This window comes from Macaca fascicularis, chromosome 17 (genome assembly GCF_037993035.2).
Source record: "Macaca fascicularis isolate 582-1 chromosome 17, T2T-MFA8v1.1".
NCBI classification, from domain to species: Eukaryota; Metazoa; Chordata; class Mammalia; order Primates; family Cercopithecidae; genus Macaca; species Macaca fascicularis.
In genome coordinates, this window is record NC_088391.1 from 89667978 (window position 1) to 89685622 (window position 17645).

The 17645-nt window shown below is 44.2% G+C and overlaps 1 long non-coding RNA gene across 1 annotated transcript; it reads right to left on the bottom strand.

Moving 5' to 3' along the window:
* Positions 1-10447: 10447 nt before the first annotated feature.
* LOC135968139 (uncharacterized) lies at positions 10448-17456 on the bottom strand. Its single transcript, XR_010582648.2, has 2 exons — positions 17331-17456; positions 10448-12077 (listed from the first exon to the last, which is right to left on the bottom strand). It is a non-coding gene; the product is annotated as an uncharacterized lncRNA (long non-coding RNA).
* Between the last annotated feature and the right edge of the window lie 189 nt (positions 17457-17645).

The following is a 17645-nucleotide window of genomic DNA, read 5'->3' on the forward strand; positions in this document are numbered from 1 at the left end:
AGGAGCTGCCCCACGGCTCAGAACTGTGGTGGGAATAAAGACTTCTCCAAAGCCAAGCAGCATCTGAAAACTCCCATAATAGGAGACGGTCTGGTCAGTCCGAAACAAAAGGAAGAGTGAGTGCACTGCACCATAAAAGGAGGAAAACAGAAGGAAAGCCATCAAAACCTACTCTGTTAGAGTGCATGTTATTGAACTTTAAGAAAGGTTATGCAGGGGATTATAGAGTTAAGCTAACCACCCAGAGGTTGCCAACTCTCTGTGAATTAGAATGGGCTTCTTTGGTGTTGGATGGCCAACCGAAGGAATTATAGACAGGGAAATAATTGACCATGTATTAAAGGTGGTGACAGGGGTCGGAGGACAGCCTGGGCATCCAGATCAATTTCCTTATATTGACTCTTGGTTAAACATAACACGGACAAGACTGGCATGGATCCAGCCCTGTTTAATCAGCTTATTGCAAAAACACTTGTGGCCCGAGCTGAGCCAAAAATGAAAGTAAGAGCAGCTTCTCCGGCAGATGCAGAGTTAAAGGGAAAGTCCCAGAGGGAGCAAGAGAGGCCAGTCTTACAGGAGCCACCAGAGGGAGCAGAGATTCCTCCTCCATATGTCCCAGCTTACCCCCCTTTACCGATGCCAACAGCCTCCAGGAACCAAATTCAGGGGCTAGCATGCCCCAAGTCTCACCCTGAAGGGAAGGATCGGAGCCTCAAGAGGCCAGGGAAGGAAGTTAAGATGGTCAAGCAGGCCATCTCAGATCTGGCTGTGCTTGAGCTATGCAAATGTCTCTCAGGGAGATGCAAGGACTCATTTATTATGATGACCAAGGCCAAGTCCAGGGCAGGCAATGGACTTTCATCTATCAGCCCTTTACAACCACCGATCTCTTAAACTGGAAACACCATACTCCCTCCTATGTGGAGAAGCCCCAGGCTCTTATAGATCTGACGCAGTTCATCTTTCTGACACACAATCCAATCTGGCCAGACTGCAGGCAGATTCTTCTCACACTGTTTAACACTGAGGAGCATCAGAGAGTAACACAGGCCGCCCTCCACTGGCTAGAAGCCCATGCACCAGCAGACACAGTGAATGCTCAGGCATAAGCTCAGGGCCAGTTCCCAGACCAAGATCCCAACTAGGACCCAGAATATGCTACCCAGCTTCAGCGTTTGCAGACGTACCAAGAGGCACTTTTGCAAGGGCTAAGGGATGGTAGAAAAAAGGCAATCAATATAAGAAAGATCTCAGAGGGACTTCAGGGAAGTGATGAGAGCCCTAGCCAGTTTTATGAAAGACTCTGTGAGGCATACCAGCTTTTCACCCATTTGACCCTAAGGCTGCTGAAAATCAGTGTACGGTAAATACAACATTTGTAGGACAGGCCTAGGGTGATATTAAGTGAAAGCTTCAGAAACTTGAAGGTTTCGCAGGCATGAACGCCACTCAGCTTATAGAAGTAGCCACCAAGGTGTATGTTAACGGTGACTAGGAGGCAAAGAAGGAAGCAGAATGGAGGCTTAAAAAGAAGGCAGATCTGTTAGCGGTAGCCCTCATAGGAAGAGAAACTAGCAATGTGAGAGGACATAGACGTGGACATGGAAGAGGTCAGGTTAGACAGGGATTCGAGAGCTGACCAAGACTAGAGAAGGATCAATGTGCACGATGTAAAAAGAAGAGACACTGGAAAGATGAATGTCCAGAAGGCAATGAAGGAAATGGCCAATGCCACAAAACAAAGAGGTCACTGACCAGGGGCTGCTGTACCCTAGGAGAACCAGATACTGATCTAATCAGGCTGGCAAGGGCTGAAGGACATGAAGGTGAGGACAGACTGGGCTCCTTCTTACTGGGCCTCCAGGAGCCTGTGGTCACACAGGCTTTCCTTTAGAAGTTGGAGGCCAATTGATGGACTTTATGGTAGATACTGGGGCTGAATGCTCAGTAGTAACTTGACCCATAGGGCCTCTATCCAAGAACTGTACAACTATTGTAGGGACTACTGGAGTCTCAGAGAAGAGGCCATTCTTCCAGTCAAGGAGGTGTGTTATAGGAGGATGAAAAGTTCAGCCTGAATTCCTATACCTCCCAAATTGTCCAATTCCCTTGTTAGAGAGAGACCTACTTCAAAAACTGCAAGCACAGATTACTTTTGGCCTGCAGGGAGATACGACTTTAAATCTAACTCACCTGAAGGCCATGGTGTTAACCCTTACCATCCCACAGGCTGAGGAATGCAGACTTTATAGAAAGAAACTACAGGCACCAGTGTAGCCTCGTATGCAGGATGAAGAGAAATTATTATTTCAGTTAGTCAGAGAAACTCCTAGCGCATGGGCTGAAGACAATCCACCTGGGTTCGCTGTCAATCATGCACCAGTAGTAGCAGAATTAAAACCAGGAGCAACTCCTGTTCAGGTTCGTCAGTACCCAGTTCCCCAAAAGGCTGTATGAGGCATCTGTAAACACTTAGAGTGACTGTATAAACATAGGATTTTAGTCCAATGCCAGTCATCCTGGAATACTCCACTTTTACCAGTACAAAAGCCACTGCCAGGACCAGGGCCTGATGAGTATAGACCAGTGCAGGACTTGCGTGTCACGAACAGGGCCATGGTAACCATCCATCCCGTGGTACCCAACCCATTTACTTTAATAGGACTCATTCCAGCAAGTGCTACCTGGTTTACAGTCTTGGACTTAAAGGACACTTTCTTTTGTATCTGCTTGGCACCAGTTAATCAGCCTATCTTTGCATTTCAGTAGGACAAAGAAGCTAACACAGCTCACCCGGACTAGGGTCCCAGGAAGGTTTAAAAACTCTCCCACGATCTTTAAGGAAGCATTGGCCTCAGACCTCAAGGCCTATACCCCGCCAAATGATAACTAACTGCACCTTATTGTGGCACGTGGATACCTTCTTTTGGTGGCCCCAACCTGAGAGGACTGTTATCAAGGAACCCGAGACCTCCTCCATCTCCTATGGAAAGCAGGTCACAAAGTATCTAAAAAGAAAGCCCAAATTTGCCATGAAGACTTTACATGTCTAGGTTTCATAGTGAGCCACAAGGAATGCCAGCTTGGCGATGAGTGAAAGCAAGCCATTTGCGTACTCCCAACTCCGACCACCCGACATCAAATAAGATAATTTTTAGGGGCAGCAGGATTCTGCCACATAGGGATTCCAAATTTTTCACTGATGCCTAAGCTGTTATATGAAACCACAAGAGGAGAAAAAGAGCCCCTCCTTTGGGAAACTAATCAGGAAATAGCATTCAAACAGATCAAGGAAGCTTTAACTCAGGCCCCAGCCTTAGATATAACTAAGCCTTTATTTCTGTAAGTTCATGAATGAAAAAGAATGGCTATAGAGGTTCTGACTCAAGTTACAAGATTTTGGCATTGCCCAGTGGCATATTTATCTAAACAACTGGACTCCATGGCGCTAGGATGGCCTCTTTGCCTTAAGGCATTAGCCGCTACCATCTTGTTAACACAAGAAGCTAGCAAATTAACTCTGGGACAGTAGTTAACTGTCTGGGAGCCACACTCAGTTATAACTTTGATAGATCAAAGAGGGCATCATTCGTTGTCAAACCCCAAAATGACTCAGTACCAAGGGCTTCTATGTGAAAACACGTACATTATCTCAGAAACAGTGAACACCTTCAACCCGGCTACTCTGCTCCCTGTCGAACTGGGAGTTCCCCTCCATGACTGTGTCGAAACAGTAGATGAGGTATTCTCCAGTCGGAAAGATCTTACAGACTGACCCCTCAAAGACCCAGAGGTCGAGTACTTCACAGACGGAAGTAGTTTTGTGCTAGAAGAGGTTCGCACGTGCCAGGTATGCAGTAGTAACATTAGACTCAGTAGTAGAGGCTCAGCCTCTGCCTAACAGAACATCAGCTCAAAGGGCAGAATTAATAGGCCTGACAAGAGCACTGTTACTAGCAAAAGACAAGAAGGTTAATATTTACACTGATTCTAAGTATGCTTAAATACTTTTCCTTATAATACTATTTTTCTATTGTTCTGTCACTGTGCTCAACCTCCTCCCCTGGGTAAGGACCTCTTCTGTCCTTGCCAGATATGGATAGCTGTACATTGTTTTGCTGTTGTTACCCCCTTTAACCATGCTAAAAGAAGCACCCGTAGAAGGGTGTCCCCACTATACACATACTACATGGTCAAGGAACAGTACCACTAGAACCCCATTGTACCAGACCTATTATGAGTGTACTGGAACCCACCTAGGAACTTGTACTTACAATCAGACCACCTATTCAGTCTGTGACCCAGAGGATGGCCAGCCTTATGTATGAGGATGAAAACACAAAAATGGTACACGAATATTCATTGCAGGATTATGTATTATAGCCAAACAATGAACACCCCAAATGTTTATCAACTGATAGTTGGATAAAGAAAATGTGGTATATTCATAAAATGGAATATGATTTAGCATAAAACGAATAAAAACACTGATACATACTGCAACACGGATGAACCTCAAAACATTCTGCTGAGTGTATGAAGCCAGACACAAAAGGCCGCGCATTGTATGGGTCTGTTTATCTAAATGCCCAGGATAGGCAAATCCATAGAGACAGAAAGGAGATTAATGACTGTCAGGGGCTATAGGACGGGGAAGGGGAAACGACTCTTACTAGTTACAGTTGTCTTTCGAGAGCTGAAAATATTTTGTGATTAGGTAGTGGTGAGAATTGTGCAACTTTGCAGCTATACTAAAAATGACTGAATTGTGTACTATAAAAGTTGAATTTTCAACTTTTTCATATAAAATTCAACTTTTTCATATAAAATCTTTCTAAAATGATTCAGAAAGGTTGCACTGGAAGTTCTCAGCAAATCCTAAGCAGATAGCATAAGGGATTTTCACGCAAGGGAGCACATCACATAACCATCACCTCAATAAAAACTAGAACATTCCCAGAGCCCCAGAGGCACCCCTGGAGCCCCCTCCCAGTCACTCAGTCACTACTGCCACCCAAAGAGTAACAAAAGATGAGTTTGGGTGGTTTCTGAACTTCGTGAAATCACATGGAATATACTTTCTTTACGCCTGGCTTCTTTCATCCAACATGGTGCTATGAGATTCGTGCACACGGTTGTGTGTGCATAGAGCATGTCCATCCCATTGTGGGACAGAATTCCATTTTGAGTTCCTCTGTTCCATGCCATGCTTTATTGCTTATTCTACTGCAGATGGACTTTTCGATTTGTTTCTAGCTTTTGGCTATTAGTGTTGCGAACATTTTTGTGCATGTCTTTTGATATATGTACGTACAATATTCCTCCTGCATGTATTCTGCAGATTGCTGGGTTGTAAGATATGTGGACAATAAGGTTTAGTGTACAATGCCAAATACCTTTCCTAAGTGTCTATACCAGTTTATACTCCCAACTGCAAAATATCAGAGTTCCAGGGGAATGCTTTAAAGCAAAAGTATAAAAATATGTGGTCCTCAATATGTCAAGAAAGGCAGGACGGTGGCCATACATTTATAAATGAAAATAAATGAAGCAAGACAGAAGACACAATCTCCTGGAGAAATGGAGATGGTGTAGTAGTCCGTTTGCAACACTGCTATAAAGAAATACCCAAGACTGGCCAATTTATAAAGGAAAGAGGTTCAATTGACTTACAGTTCCACATGACTGGGGAGGTATCAGGAAACTTACAATCATGGCTGAAGGTGAAGGGAAAGCAAGTACCTTCTTCACAGGGCGGCAAGAGAGAGACAGAGCAGGGGAAACTGCCACTTATAAAACCATCAGATCTTGTGAGAACTCATATCACAAGAACAGCATGGGAGAAACCATCTCCACGATCCAATCACCTCCCACCAGGTCCCTCCCTCGAGATGTGGGGATTACAGTGCGAGATGAGATTCGGGTGGGGACGCACAGCCAAACCACAGCAGACAGAGTGCCACCTGCATGGGCCGTGTGACCCACACCTGCATCCTTGCGGCCTCTGCAATGTATGGCCTCATTGTGAAGGCAGATTTCCAGCTGCTTCTCCTGCCATGAAATTTTCTTGTGTTAACTGTGTCGCCAGATAGAATTCATCTTCTGTGGAATACTCTTGCTGTGTTCAGTTAGTCCCCAGGTGTCTTGGGAGCTCTTATTTTGGTTTCGGTCCTGTGGTAGGAACTCTGCATGATCCAGGAGGCAGTCAGATGATGTCTGCATCCGGGGCTCCAGTGGCAAGCACTGGACAGTGGAGCTGGCAGAGATTAAACAAGCATCCGTGCACTGATATCTACCGATCTCACGTCCCATGTTTCTCAGGCTATAAGATGGAGAACAGGCATAAAATGTCCCACCAAACTCAGAGAGAAAACAGTAGGCCAGATTCACAGTCAGAGGAGCAACCTTTATCAATGTGCTCTGATCCTGTCTTTGAAAATTTCCTGGGAAGGAGATGTCCTTCTTCCCTTTCTTCCTTTGTTTCTCCCCTAGCCCCATGCAAAGCTGAAAAAGAAAAAATTCTTCTAATGTCTCTGCACCAACATTGGGTCATGGTTGGTTGAGAGTCCACCTGTGCCAGGTGCCATGACAAGTGGTTTCATGGACACTGTCACACAATCTGCCTGGGGCAGGAGTTCTCATCTCCATCCTATAGGTGAGGGGACAGAAGACAACGATTAGGACAACCCGTTGAGATTCCTCAAATGAAGACACTCAAACACACACTTCCAGCTCTATTAAGGGGAAATCTACACACAACAGAATTCATCCATTATTCATGTATAGTATGATGAGTTTTAGGGAATTTGGGCCTAGGCCTTCAGAATAACCTAAAACCAAGTGCACTACTAAACATCGATTTCAGCCATTTCTAGGCAGAGAGGACCTTGGCAGTTGCATCTTGAATAAGTAGCTGACCTTGGGATAGTTGGGACTCCAAAGGAAATACCGGAAATGTGAAGTTTTCTTGAGGTCATCAGACATCTCCAAATGTAGGCACTGTTTATTATGATAATTGAACTAGGACCCTCTTGCTTTTACAGAATCATGTGGTTCAGGAACCCAGTGAATCCCCTGCATTCCACAGCCTCCAATTCCATTTTGCCTGTCATTGAAGACTTCTGTTCCAATACTTATGGATTTGCTACATTTCTCTTGCTGTAGCATTTTGGTAGCCTGATCCAAGACCTTTTGGTGACCTATTTGAGAAATTTAAAATATTTTAAGTGGAAAACTTAGGCCTCAGGTTTCAATTTCAACACAATGCAGAACTATTTCTTCACCTGACATTCACTTTGCATAATGAGAAATCTCTAGAACCCTAATGGGCACACAGAAGGATCAGTTCATCTGAAAATAACACACCCCCTAGAACAGGAGTTTCACTTGTTGACTGGCCATAATGTCTTTTGGGCTGTTGATTACAACTAAAAAACTTGTTGAAATGATGCAGCTGAACTGACTTACATACATGGTGGGTCTAGCCCTCGGCCTCTTCACAGCCCCACCTCTGCTGGGCTACTCCAGTTATTCTGCAGAACTCAGAGGTGATCATGTCTCCCTCTCTTCCTATCCCACTGCCATGACAAAACCTTCAGGGGATTCTCCCTGGCCACAGGTGTAAACCCCAAACTCTGAAGGTTGCACATAACACACTTCACACGGCAGTGCCAGCTTGGTTTCCAGCACCCATTCTTGTCACTTCAGACTCTGAGCATGATGCTCCCTCCAAATAACCAGGTTTTTAATATCTCAGAACTATGCACAGGCTGCAACGTCTGCCAGAAACACCCTCCCCTATTTTGAAGTGTCTGTCTTTGTTAAGTTGGCCTGACTTCCTGGTGTGGTGTACATTGTTCTGGTACAGACACTGATGACACAGTATTGTTATTAGGGGTCCCCACAGTGCAGGACAGGACATGGCCCATAGTGGGTGGCCAGCATATGTGACCATAAGAGGCAGGAGGACTTGGGGTGATCCCCGAGGCAATTGTGTGGTCAACATGTGGCCGTGCTAGTGTGGGTGGTTCCATTTCACTATGACCCAGGCCGTTTCCTTCTCCTGGTTTCCTCGTTTGCTTTGAGAGAGAGCAGTGGGAAGGGAGGACTGCCAGGTGGAATGAATTGGATGTAGGAGTGGTGGCTCTGGCCTTGAGCATAACATTAGACTTTTCCAAATGACTGATAATAATACAAACAGTTACTGAAAACACGGTCAGCTCCTGCTCATTAACAAGACGGCATGTTTCACAGCTGCCTGGGCAATCGTGTGCCACTCAAACAGAATGATTTGATGTGAAATGAGCTTACTTTCAAAGTCACAAATTCATTGTTTATGAAGACCCAGACTCTTGCCAGAGTTTTTACTGGGTTGTCGGTTGTTTATTCAAGACCAAGTAAACAGAAAGTTGTACGCAGGACCACATGCTGGGATGGTGTAGCCCAAATGCCAGGAGGTTCTGCCTAGAGGAATAACTGTTCAACAGAGTCCCAGATGTCAAGCAGCCAGGTGTAGGGTTTCCAGCGGGGAAGGAGGCCTCCAAGCAGAAAGGTCAGGTGGGTAAGAACCCAGCAGGGATGGGGAGCACAGGGCCCCAGAGCTGTCCAAGTCACCCTAGAGCTGCAGGGAAGAGGTTGGGGTGGAGGCTGGGGCCATCAGGGATGGGCATGAAGATGTGAGGAAGCTAAGAGCGTAGCTGACATTGTTGCACATTGTTTAAGGTTGTTAATATGGAATCTGCTTTTTTCAAAATAATCAAGAGACCACATGGTCATCTTCACCTCTCAGGGTCTTGCTCTGTCACCCAGACTGTAGTGCAGTGGCACGATCACGGCTCACTGCAGGCTTGAGCTCCTGGGCTCTTCACAGGAGCTTAGGAAATACTTGTTGAATGGCTAAATCATCTCACTCTTCACAGGAAAGTAAACTCATAAGTAGGTGCTCTTTCTACCTCCATTTCCTAGGGGGAGATAAGCTCATGGCTCCAAGGCATTACACTCCACACATGCAGAGCCAGAACTCCAGGCCCCTTGGCTGTGGAGGCTGTGTGTGAGCCAAGATGGTGCCACTGCACTCCAGCCTGGGCGACAACAGCAAAACTCCGTCTCAAGAAAAAAAGAAATCAATTAAAATAAAACGATGGAGAAGCCAAAGCATTCAGACTTGGTTTTCTGCAGGTGGGAAAGTACCGCACAGAGGCCAGACCCCTTCAGACGTGCCTGCCCCCTTACACAGCCGGCTCGGGAGCTAGGTGGCCATTTTCCCATGTGAAGGAGAACATCTCCCTCCTCATTCGGGGCATCTGGGGTCAGAGACCAGGACCCCCCTCTCCCTGCTTTTCCTACGTCCATCTGTCCAATGGATGCCAAGCTTTGACTGGTTGTCAGGCACGGGGCTGGGCCCCAGGAGAACCGGAGTGAGGACCAGACCTCTTCTTTGTCCTGGTGAAGCTCTGTTCCTGGGCAGGTTAGTCAGGTACCAGGACACCACAGAGGGCAGTGGGTGGAGGGCTTCAAAGCCATGCCCCCTGTAACTGGCCAGCAAGTGTTGCCACCAAGAGCCGTAAGGGGGCTTCAAAACGCTGGCACCTGCTACTGACAGGTTTGTGGAATCTTCTTGAGATTAAAAATGAAAATGCTGCTGGCCTCTGTCTCCACACATTCTCCAGCGCCTCTGTGTCTTCATCAGGGCAGATCATTCTTTACAATCTTGAAGGTGCTCAATAAGCTGGCTAGTTAGAGCTTCTCTGAAGCCTTGTGTTCAGGTGGGACACTTGACTTTTGCTGTCAGGCCCCTCTTGGCAATGGAGTCAAAGGGAGCAGTGATTCTCACACCCTAATGTGCAGAGGAATCCCCTGGGGCTTGTCGGAATGTAGACGTCACGCTCTGGGTGTGGACGAGGACCCTCTGCCCGCAAGCTCCTAAGTGCTTGTCTGTTCGTGGCTGCTGGGCTGCAGGTCACCCCTTGACCAACAAGCGCTTAGATGGAGGCTTCTCTGCTGTGGCTGTACTGCCATCCTGGACGGATCACTGTCTGTTGTGGGAGCTGTCCCGTGCACTGTGACATGTTCAGCAGTGTCCCAGCCCTCCACCCACAGGATTACAGTAGCACTCCCACCCTCAATCAGGACAACCAAAAATGTCCACAGACATTTCTGTTTGCACCCCGTGGGGGGCTGGGGCATGGGAGCGGGGTGTTGAGTACCCCCGATTAGGAGACTTTCAAAGACTCTCCCACATCCAGTTTTTTTATGATCAAAAGTCCATATCAAATCCTCTTAGTTGGAAAGCACGCATCACTCTAAGGCTGAAAAAGATAACTCCACAGCTGAACTCTAAATGTCCTCTTAAAAATGAAGGGGTGGCCTGCCCCTCCACACCTGTGGGTGTTTCTCGTTAGGTGGAACGAGAGACTTGAGAAAAGAAATAAGACACAGAGACAAAGTATAGAGAAAGAAAAGCGGGGGCCCAGGGAACCGGCGCTCAGCTTACAGAGGACCCACGCCGGCACCGGCCTCTGAGTTCCCTTAGTATTTATAGATAATTATCTTTACCATCTTAAAGATAAGGGAGTGGCAGGACAATAGGATCGTTTTTAGGGAGGAAATCAGCAGTAAGACGTAAGAACAAGGATCTCTGTGACATGAATAAGTTTAAAGGAAAATCCTGTGCCTTGAGATAAACCTTTTAGCAACATTGTTTCATCCTATCACATGGGGATAAACCTTGGACAATACCTAGCTTTTCTAGGAACAAAGTCACACCCTGCACGCCCAAAATCCATTAAACCTTGAGTTACCACAGCACATGTCTCTTGCAAGGACAAGGTTGGGGGTAGGGTCACAGATTAACAGCATCTCAAATACAGAACAAAATGGAGTCTCTTATGTCTACTTCTTTCTATATAGACACAGTAACAGGCTGATCTCTTTCTTTTCCCCACATTTCCCCCTTTTCTTTTCAACCAAACCACCATTGTCATCATGACACCGAGATTACATACTTCACAAAGTAACAGAATATCACAAAGCAAGTGGAGGCAGGATGAGATCACAGGATGGTGTTAAAATTAAAATTTTTGGGCATGCATAGTCATGGATAACATCTTATCAGAAAACAGGGTTTGAGAGCAGACAACCTGTCTGACCAAAATTTATTAGGTGGGAATTTCCTCGTCCTAATAAGCCTGGGAGCGCTACAGGAGGCCGGGGCTTATTTCATCCCTTCGGCTTCAACCGTAAAAGGCGGCACGCCTCCAAGGGGGTCGTTTATAGGCCTACCCTCAGAGCGCATTCTCTTTCTCAGGGGTGTTCCTTGCTGAGAAAAAGAATTCAGCGATATTTCTCCTATTTGCATAATGAAAAGAGAAGAAATATGGCTCTGTTCCGTCCGGCTCACCGGCGGCCAGTTCAAGGTTGCCTCCCTTGTTCCCTGAACATTGCTGTTATCCTGTTCTTCAAGAAGCCCAGATTTCATATTGTTCAAACACACATGCTCCACAAACAATTTGTGCAGTTAAGGCAATCATCACAGGGTCCTGAGGTGACATATATCCTCCTCAGTTTACATAGAAGATGATAGAATTAAGAGATTAAAGTAAAGACAGACATAAGAAATTACAAAAGTATTAATTTTGGAGAACTAATAAATGTCCATGAAATCTTCACATTTTATGTTTTTCTGCCGTGGCTTCAGCCAGTCCCTGCGTTCAAGGTCCCTGACTTCCCGCAACGTTCTCCCTCCCTTTTCCTCTATATAAATGTGCCATGGTGATGAAGGCTTGTTCGTTAGTCAATGGTGCTCGATTGTTCGTTAGTCAATGGTGCTCCTCTCCGTGGAGGCGCTTTTCTTTGCATCTCTGATGGGTTCATTGTAGAACTTCAAATGTTTAGTGGGTATCCAAACAGGAAGCTGATTTTCTCCTGGTGAAACACAAGCAAAACCTCTTCCCCAGGTTATCACCTTCCCTATTTCCCATGTCTTATTTTTGTTGTCTTTCCACCAAATCAGTTTTCCTTCATGTGGACTGTTCTTTTTACCAGTAAGATGTTGTTCTGCAGAAGTAGTAGTCTGATTTCTATAAATGTTTAAAAAATTTAAAGTATAGAGTGCTAGATTAAGCTGCATCTGAGGAGTGGTATACTCCTTACTGTCTCCCCCTTTTTTTTGTTTAACTAACTGAGTTTTGAGTGTTCTATTAGTTCTTTCAACTATGGCCTGTCCTTGGGAATTATAAGGAATTCCTGTTGTATGTGTAATATTCCACTGATTTAAGAATTTTTGGAAAGCTTTACTACAATAACCTGGTCCATTGTCAGTTTTAATTTTTTCTGGAACTCCCATTACAGCAAAACAAGATAATAAATGTTTTTTAACATGGGAAGTACTTTCTCCTGTCTGGCATGTTGCCCATATGAAATGTGAATAAGTATCAACTGTTACATGAACATATGATAATTTTCCAAATGAAGGTACATGGGTAACATCCATTTGCCATAATGCATTAGGACACAGACCTCTGGGATTCACTCCTGCCTCTTGAGTGGGCAGGTGTAGTACTTGACACTGGGTGCAATGTCGTACAATATCTTTTGCCTGTTTCCATGTGACATCAAATTTGTTTTTTAACCCTGCTGCATTTACATGAGTCAAAGCATGAAGTTCTTGTGCTTTTATGAATGCAGAGGATACCAGTAAGTCAGCTTGTTCATTTGCTATAGTTAAAGGTCCTGGCAAATTAGTGTGTGCTCGAATATGAGTAATATAAAATGGGAAATTCCTTTTTCTTACAGTTTGTTGTAATAAATTAAACAACTGGTTTAACTGATCATCCATGCTATATTTAATTAGAGCTGTCTCAACATCCCTTGTAGCCTGTACTACATATGCAGAATCTGATATAATATTAACAGGTTGATTAAAATCTTGTAACACTGTAATGACTGCAACCAACTCTGCTCTTTGAGCTGATTGATACTGAGTTTTGATTACTCGCTCTTTTGGTCCTGTGTAAGCCGCTTTTCCATTGCTGGAACCATCAGTAAATACTGTCAGAGCATTTTCTAAAGGCTCATGTCTGGTAATTTTAGGTAAAATCCAAGTAGTCAATTTTAAAAACTGGAAGATTTTTGTTTTTGGGTAATGATTATCAATAACTCCCACAAAATTAGCAAGGCCAATCTGCCATGCACCAGAATTGATAAAGGCTTGCCTAACTTGTTCCTTGGTTAAAGGAACAACTATTTTGTCTGGGTCATTACCACACAATTTTATTATCCGTAATCTTGCCTGACCAATTAATGTAGCTATTTGATCCAAGTAAAATGTAAAAGTCTTAATTGTACTGTGAGAAAGAAATGACCACTCCACAAGATCAGTGTTTTGAATAATGATGCCTGTTGGAGAATGTGTAGTAGCAAAAATCAAAAGTTGGAGTGGGGCTAAAGGATCTATCCTATTTATTTGCGCTGACTGAATTTTTTCTTCCACTAATTTAATTTCTTTTGTTGCCTCTGGGGTTAATATTCTTTTACTATTTAAGTCTGGATCTCCTCTTAGGATAGAGAACAAATTTGACATGGCATAAGTAGGAATGCCTAGAGTTGGCCGAATCCAATTAATATCGCCTAACAATTTTTGAAAGTCATTTAAAGTTTTTAAAGTATCTTTTCTTATTTCTATTTTTTGTGGCTTAATTTTTCTACTTTCTATCTGCATCCCTAAATAATGAAAAGGAGCAGAGGTTTGGATCTTATCCGATGCTATTGTTAGTCCTGCGTTGGCAACCTCTGCTTGCAGAAATGTGTAACAGTCAATTAATTTTTCTCGTTTCTGCAGCACATAAAATATCATCAATATAGTGAATGATATAACAATCTGAAAATTTGTCTCTAACTGGTTGAAGGACTTGACCTACGAAAGTTTGACAAATAGTTGGACTATTAAGCATTCCCTGAGGTAGTACTTTCCACTGGAACCTGGTGGCTGGTTCTTTATTATTTATGGCTGGTATAGTAAAGGCAAATTTTTCACAATCTTGCTCTGCCAGAGGAATGGTAAAAAAGCAATCCTTAAGATCAATTATAATTAAAGGCCAGTCTTTTGGGATCATGGCCGGAGAGGGCAATCCGGGTTGAAGAGGCCCCATGGGTTGAATTACAGCATTTACGGCTCTTAAGTCCATTAACATACGCCATTTGCCTGATTTTTTCTGAATTACAAATACAGGAGAATTCCAGGGTGAGAATGAAGGCTCAATGTGTCCTTTTTTAAATTGTTCCTTTGCTAATGAATGTAAAGCCTCCAGTTTTTGCTTCGGTAGCGGCCACTGATTTACCCATACCGGTTTTTCTGTTTTCCAAGTTAATGGAATGGGTTTAGGAGGCGCTACAGTGGCCGCCCCTAAAAAGGATACCCTATTCCTTTTCTTTCTTGATTTTTCTTAGTCTCAATTGGGACTTTAATGCCATTTTCATTTTTCCCTAACCCCTTTCCTGGTATATATCCCATCTTAGTTATGATTTTTTGACTTGTGGGGCTGTATAATGGAGCGGGCATAATGATTTCCGCACCCCATTGCTGTAATAAATCTCGACCCCATAGATTAACAGGAATTGAAGTAATCATTGGCTGAACAGTACTTTCTTGATTATCTGGTCCTAAACAATGTAAAATCATTGTACTTTCGTACACTTCTGAAGCTGTGCCTACGCCGACAAGTCTTGTAACAGCCTTTTGTTTAGGCCAATTTTTTGGCCATTGATTTAAAGCAATGACAGAGATATCTGCTCCAGTGTCTACTAACCCTTCAAACTGTTTTCCTTGAATAATGGCCTTACACACAGGTCTGCTCTCAGAGACCAGATTTGCCCAATATGCAGCCTTTCCTGTTGGATCAGTGCTTCCGAACCCTCCTGTTCTTTTTATCTCACTGTTTCCAACTTTAATATAAGGTAGGAGTAATAATTGAGCAATCCTGTCTCCTGGACTGGCACTCCAAGGAATTGAGGAACTAATAACCAATTGAATTTCGCCTTTATAGTCTGAATCAACCACACCAGTATGAATTTGAACTCCTTTTAGATTTAAACTTGATCTTCCTAAAATTAGTCCTACAGTCCCCTCAGGCAATGGGCCATATACCCCTGTGGGGATTTTTCGAGGAGGCTCCCCTGGAAGCAGAGAGACTGCTTGTATGGTGCATAAATCTACTGCTGCACTGCCGTTTGTGGCGGGGGATAATTGCTGTATTGTGATAACTGGCTTATTCCCTGAGACACTTGTGGCAGTGGGGGTTGTTGTTCCTGAAAACCCTGAGGAACAAAGGGCTGAATTTGGAATGCCCCAGTTTGTTGCGGGGCCTGAGGCTGGCCCCTCCTCTCGTTTCCCGACAGTGGTTGCCCATTTTTATCAAATTTAGAACGACATTGATCACCCCAATGTTTTCCCTTTTTACATCTTGGACATAGGCCAGGTGGCTCTTTATCTGTTCTTGTAGTAGCTTGAGTAGTTACATTTTGTTTATTTGAGACTAGGCAATTCTTTTTTAGATGACCAATTTGACCACAATTATAACATCTTCCCCCAAATGTTCTAACCTGTCCTCCTAAAGCAACTCCTGTTATTGCTTGAGCCATAAGCATAGCTTTATGCATAGCTCCTCCAATTCCATCGCAGGCCTTAACGTACTCTGAGATTACATCTGATCCTGCGGGAACCTTTCCTTTTAATGGCTTAATGGCTGATTGACAATCAGGATTGGCGTTTTCATATGCCATCAATTCCACTATGACCTTATGGGCATTCTCATCGGTAATTGACTTTTGAGCAGCATCTTGAAGTCTTGCTACAAAATCAGGGTAGGGCTCTTTAGAGCCTTGTCTTATTGTATTAAAGGAGGGGCAGGCGGTTCCTGGGTCTTGGATTTTCTCCCAGGCCCTAAGGCAGATAGCCCTGATTTGCTCAATGGCCTCATTTGGCATTATTACTTGTTGGTCAACAGTGCTCCAATTTTGACCTATTCCTAATAGTTGATCTGCATCTATGTCAATTGGAGGATTGGCAGTCCTATTTTTTCGGACCTGTACTTGTGCCCCATCAATCCACCAAGTCTTAAATTGTAAAAATTGAGAGGGTGAGAGTGAGGATTTTGCCAGAATCTCCCAATCATAAGGAATGAGTCTATGTCCATGAGCAATGGAATCTAATAATGTTCTCATGTAAGGAGAGTTGGGTCCATACTGTTTTACTCCTTCTTTCATTTCTTTTAGCATTTTTATAGAAAAAGACTTATATCTGGCTTCAGCTACGGGAAACTCTCCCTCTTGGGCCCCTTCTCCAGGTGGTCTTGCTTCTAATATTACTGGGAATTGCCACGCCTTAATATCTCCTTGTTTTCTTGCCTCATCAATAATTTTATGTAACGCACTACCCTGTGTACTAGGCGGTGCTGTAGGATTAAGTCTCATGGTGGGCGGCTGAGGATATGGCGCCCTGCCCTGTGGCGCTAGAAATGTTCCTGGCTGTCCACACAGATTTTCTGGGGGCAACCGATACCGCAGTTCGGCTGGCAGCCAGTATTGATAGGCTACTGGCGGCTGGGTCTTATCTTCTACCGGCTGATATTGTGGACACTGCATTTGGAATGGCATTGCCATGACAGAAACTCTATCTTTTTCTATTTGATCTTCTTTTGGAGTTTGTACTTGTTTAACCTGCATTTGAGGTTGTAAAGTTACAGGCATCTGAGCTGCTGGAAGAGGAGTTGGCCATCGTGGTTTAGACTCTGATGGCTCTGCTAATTCTGGATTTTTTTCTTCTAATTTTAACGTTTCAGGATATACTACCTCCTGTAATTGATTATTGTCAACATTTTGCGTTGACCGAGCCATAGCCGGCTCTGATACACATTCACAGTGTGAACTTTCCTTTCCTTTCCGGGATTCTATCCCTGCCTCTTTTTCACAATCTACTGCACAGCTTTTAGGGACATCAGAAATTGGAACGCTATCTTCTTCTGTTTGCAACGGTTCTAAAGCTACTTTAATAATGACCCAATCATTCCATACTGTGAGCGGAATGATTTTACCTTCCCTGCTTGCTTGTTTTAATTCTCTGCCAATTTTTTCCCAATCTTTTAGATCTAAAGTTCCCTGTTCCGGAAACCATGGACAAAACTGCTCTATTGTTTGAAATAGTGTAATTAGATTTTTGGTAGAGACTTTAACTCCCCCTCTTTTTAAGAGAATTTTAATAAAGCTGCGATAAGAGGCATATTTACTCTTAGTTTGCCCCATTGTTACCCTAGGTTCTTCCGAGCGCACAAGCTTACCGCAAGGCTGACTGTAGACGTACTCGGGAGTCTCTCGTCGACTTGTCCTCAATGACCACGCTCCAGCGTACCTTCACCTTAGAGAAAAGCTTCCACGTTGGGCACCAGATGAAGGGGTGGCCTGCCCCTCCACACCTGTGGGTGTTTCTCGTTAGGTGGAACGAGAGACTTGAGAAAAGAAATAAGACACAGAGACAAAGTATAGAGAAAGAAAAGCGGGGGCCCAGGGGACCGGCGCTCAGCTTACAGAGGACCCACGCCGGCACCGGCCTCTGAGTTCCCTTAGTATTTATAGATAATTATCTTTACCATCTT